At 54.4% G+C, this 5000-nt stretch overlaps 2 non-coding genes across 2 annotated transcripts; both read right to left on the minus strand.

Moving 5' to 3' along the window:
- Positions 1-132: 132 nt before the first annotated feature.
- LOC126149489 (5.8S ribosomal RNA) lies at positions 133-287 on the minus strand. The gene has a single exon (XR_007530929.1). It is a non-coding gene; the product is annotated as a 5.8S ribosomal RNA (ribosomal RNA).
- A 353-nt stretch (positions 288-640) lies between these two features.
- On the minus strand, positions 641-2550 carry LOC126149482 (small subunit ribosomal RNA). Its single transcript, XR_007530922.1, has one exon. It is a non-coding gene; the product is annotated as a small subunit ribosomal RNA (ribosomal RNA).
- Between the last annotated feature and the right edge of the window lie 2450 nt (positions 2551-5000).

The raw sequence follows: 5000 nt of genomic DNA on the forward strand, positions 1-5000 counted from the left end.
TACCGGTATGCGAACCGCCAGGCGACGGGCGCGCATCGCACGTTTAAGGAGACGCGGCCGGCCCCACAGGCGGCCACGACAACTCCAGGTCTCCGAAGCGGGACAAACGCCGCGCGCTTCAGTATACGTAGCCGACCCTCAGCCAGACGTGGCCCGGGAACGGAATCCATGGACCGCAATGTGCGTTCGAAACGTCGATGTTCATGTGTCCTGCAGTTCACATGTCGACGCGCAATTTGCTGCGTTCTTCATCGACCCACGAGCCGAGTGATCCACCGTCCTGGGTGATCTTTTTCATTTAGTTTCCACTGTCTCTTTCAAGACAGTTGCATAGGCGGGACTGAGGCGTTTGACGGCCCCTGTTCCAGCGTTCCTGTGTCCAACGGCCTCACGGCCGATGGGCGTCGTACGGCTCCACACCGGAGCGGACAGGCACTCGGGCGAAAGTCATTCAAAACCGGCGCCAGGCGCCAGGTGCCGCAGGCCAGCCGCTCCAGAGCTTCAGCGCTCGTACCACACAACATTTTTCCGTTAGTTTTGAGAGGCACGCGTGGTTCCGCACGCGGCGCACGGCTGCTGCCGTACAGGTAGCGTGTTGCGCGACACGACACGCACATCGAAAGACATGCAGTCTAGTCGGTAATGATCCTTCCGCAGGTTCACCTACGGAAACCTTGTTACGACTTTTACTTCCTCTAAATGATCAAGTTTGGTCATCTTTCCGGTAGCATCGGCAACGACAGAGTCGATGCCGCGTACCAGTCCGAAGACCTCACTAAATCATTCAATCGGTAGTAGCGACGGGCGGTGTGTACAAAGGGCAGGGACGTAATCAACGCGAGCTTATGACTCGCGCTTACTGGGAATTCCTCGTTCATGGGAACAATTGCAAGCCCCAATCCCTAGCACGAAGGAGGTTCAGCGGGTTACCCCGACCTTTCGGCCTAGGAAGACACGCTGATTCCTTCAGTGTAGCGCGCGTGCGGCCCAGAACATCTAAGGCATCACAGACCTGTTATTGCTCAATCTCGTGCGGCTAGAAGCCGCCTGTCCCTCTAAGAAGAAAAGTAATCGCTGACAGCACGAAGGATGTCACGCGACTAGTTAGCAGGCTAGAGTCTCGTTCGTTATCGGAATTAACCAGACAAATCGCTCCACCAACTAAGAACGGCCATGCACCACCACCCACCGAATCAAGAAAGAGCTATCAATCTGTCAATCCTTCCGGTGTCCGGGCCTGGTGAGGTTTCCCGTGTTGAGTCAAATTAAGCCGCAGGCTCCACTCCTGGTGGTGCCCTTCCGTCAATTCCTTTAAGTTTCAGCTTTGCAACCATACTTCCCCCGGAACCCAAAAGCTTTGGTTTCCCCGGAGGCTGCCCGCCGAGTCATCGGAGGAACTGCGGCGGATCGCTGGCTGGCATCGTTTATGGTTAGAACTAGGGCGGTATCTGATCGCCTTCGAACCTCTAACTTTCGTTCTTGATTAATGAAAACATACTTGGCAAATGCTTTCGCTTCTGTTCGTCTTGCGACGATCCAAGAATTTCACTTCTAACGTCGCAATACGAATGCCCCCGCCTGTCCCTATTAATCATTACCTCGGGTTCCGAAAACCAACAAAATAGAACCGAGGTCCTATTCCATTATTCCATGCACACAGTATTCAGGCGGGCTTGCCTGCTTTAAGCACTCTAATTTGTTCAAAGTAAACGTGCCGGCCCACCCAGACACTCAATAAAGAGCACCTTGGTAGGATTTCAACGGGGTCCGCCTCGGACGCACGAACACGCACGAGGCGGTCGCACGCCTTCGGCTCGCCCCACCGGCAGGACGTCCCACGATACATGCCAGTTAAACACCGACGGGCGGTGAACCAACAGCGTGGGACACAAATCCAACTACGAGCTTTTTAACCGCAACAACTTTAATATACGCTATTGGAGCTGGAATTACCGCGGCTGCTGGCACCAGACTTGCCCTCCAATAGATACTCGTTAAAGGATTTAAAGTGTACTCATTCCGATTACGGGGCCTCGGATGAGTCCCGTATCGTTATTTTTCGTCACTACCTCCCCGTGCCGGGAGTGGGTAATTTGCGCGCCTGCTGCCTTCCTTGGATGTGGTAGCCGTTTCTCAGGCTCCCTCTCCGGAATCGAACCCTGATTCCCCGTTACCCGTTACAACCATGGTAGGCGCAGAACCTACCATCGACAGTTGATAAGGCAGACATTTGAAAGATGCGTCGCCGGTACGAGGACCGTGCGATTCAGCCCAAAGTTATTCAGAGTCACCAAGGCAAACGGACCGGACGAGCCGACCGATTGGTTTTGATCTAATAAAAGCGTCCCCTTCCATCTCTGGTCGGGACCTCTGTTTGCATGTATTAGCTCTAGAATTACCACAGTTATCCAAGTAACGTGGGTACGATCTAAGGAACCATAACTGATTTAATGAGCCATTCGCGGTTTCACCTTAATGCGGCTTGTACTGAGACATGCATGGCTTAATCTTTGAGACAAGCATATGACTACTGGCAGGATCAACCAGGGAGCTGCGTCAACTAGAGCTGAGCAGCCGGCCGCCCGGGAGTGTGTCCCAGGGGCCCGCGCGAACACGCAAGCGTCCGCTCAATTATTCTGCAAACAGGAGGAGGCTGAGCTCCCCTGCACAATACACCTCGAAACCCTCTCAGGTCCCGCGGCGCGCAGCGCCGTCCTAAGTACTTGGTCGGGTTCGAGAGAGGCGCAATCGCCCGGAGTTAGGCGAGTAGACGCTTTAGGTGCGACCACCCGTGCTCCCAACTGAGCTTGCCGCTGCCGACAGAGGCCCGGGGAGCGTGCTGTCGTGGCATTGCCGGCGGGAGACAACACGCGCCACCTACGGTGACCGGCAGCTCCAACGCCAGCGCCACAGAAGGGCAAAGGCCCCACGTGGGTGCCGAAGCGAACTCTCCCAGCACAGCGCACGTGCCAACACGTCTGCACAACTGCGATACAAACCACCAGCGAGAACCGCTGGGGCGACCGAGCAGCAGACGGCGTCGCGGCGCCGAGTGCCGGGCGGCGGCGCATCCTCAACGCACACAGTCCTCAATCGGACCAGCACACTGCAGATGTCCACCGCGCTTCGCACCGGGCCGGCGAGGACCCACTTTGGCTGCACGGCGCCGCGCGCAGGGTGCCCCGGCGCGCAGCTGCGCCGCCTGCCGCGTCCGTCGGCCGGCGCGCCTGCCACTGGGCGCCCCCCACCAGCCGGCTGTAGCGCGTGCGCCCACGCACCGCGCGGCCAGCACGCCGGGCGGCCCCCCCCTCACCGGCCGGGGGACAGTCCCACCCACCCACAGCCGCGTATCGCTTCACACCCAGATTCACATTCACGTTCGTTGGTATGGTGGGGACCGCTTCGTAGCTGTACGATCGTTGCCCTCACAGATGTACCTCCAGCAAGGACAACCGCACCACAACGGGTTACCAGTTGTTCATTTGCGTAACGTCACCAGTAAACGTACACGTCCATCCCCCGTTTGCAAAGTCAACTATTATTGCATGCCTGCCTGTCAGGTGTCAAGACACACTACATCCGCTCACATCCACGCAACAAAATGTGCCCGACTAGAGGGCACGTGGAAGGTGCCCCCGTACGTATGCGATGTCCATTGCGCGACCAACTGTCAACCGGGCCTCTGTAGCATGTCGCAGATGTGGAACGCGGGGCACCGTGCTATCACATTGTGTGAGAAGAGACTACTACGTCTGCATACACGCGCCACTACATGAACAGACGCTCATGCTGATCGCCATCCACTGCGTCCATTACTCCCCACACGTCTCTATGGCGTACCACACTGCAATGCAGCTGTTATGGGGAGATGACACGTAGCTGTGTACACAACATTCTGAGCGGGTTGCGGTTGGACAATACATTAATGTAACGTGTCATATGCCAATTACAGAGCAGGGTAAGGCACAACTTGGGTTAGGTTAAGGCACAACTTGGGTTAGGTTAAGGCACAACTTGGGTTAGGTTAAGGCACAACTTGGGTTAGGTTAAGGCACAACTTGGGTTAGGTTAAGGCACAACTTGGGTTAGGTTAAGGCACAACTTGGGTTAGGTTAAGGCACAACTTGGGTTAGGTAAGGCACAACTTGGGTTAGGTTAAGGCACAACTTGGGTTAGGTTAAGGCACAACTTGGGTTAGGTTAAGGCACAACTTGGGTTAGGTTAAGGCACAACTTGGGTTAGGTTAAGGCACAACGTGGGTTAGGTTAAGGCACAACGTGGGTTAGGTTAAGGCACAACGTGGGTTAGGTTAAGGCACAACGTGGGTTAGGTTAAGGCACAACGTGGGTTAGGTTAAGGCACAATGTGGGTTAGGTTAAGGCACAATGTGGGTTAGGTTAAGGCACAATGTGGGGGTAGATTGCGGTACAAATTGCATTACATTGCGGTGCAAATTGCATTACATTGCGGTGCAAATTGCATTACATTGCGGTGCAAATTGAGTTACATTGCGGTGCAAATTGAGTTACATTGCGGTGCAAATTGAGTTACATTGCGGTGCAAATTGAGTTACATTGCGGTGCAAATTGAGTTACATTGCGGTGCAAATTGAGTTACATTGCGGTGCAAATTGCGTTACATTGCGGTGCAAATTGCGTTACATTGCGGTGCAAATTGCGTTACCATTGCGGTGCAAATTGCGTTACATTGCGGTGCAAATTGCGTTTACATTGCGGTGCAAATTGCGTTACATTGCGGTGCAAATTGCGTTACATTGCGGTGCAAATTGCGTTACATTGCGGTGCAAATTGCGTTACATTGCGGTGCAAATTGAGGTAGGTTAAGGTGCAACACAGGTTAGGTTAAGGTGCAACATAGGTTAGGTTAAGGTGCAAGATGGGTTAGGTTAAGGTGCAAGATGGGTTAGGTTAAGGTGCAAGATGGGTTAGGTTAAGGTGCAAGATGGGTTAGGTTAAGGTGCAAGATGGGTTAGGTTAAGG

The sequence above is a fragment of the Schistocerca cancellata genome, unplaced genomic scaffold (assembly GCF_023864275.1).
Source record: "Schistocerca cancellata isolate TAMUIC-IGC-003103 unplaced genomic scaffold, iqSchCanc2.1 HiC_scaffold_931, whole genome shotgun sequence".
NCBI lineage: Eukaryota > Metazoa > Arthropoda > Insecta > Orthoptera > Acrididae > Schistocerca > Schistocerca cancellata.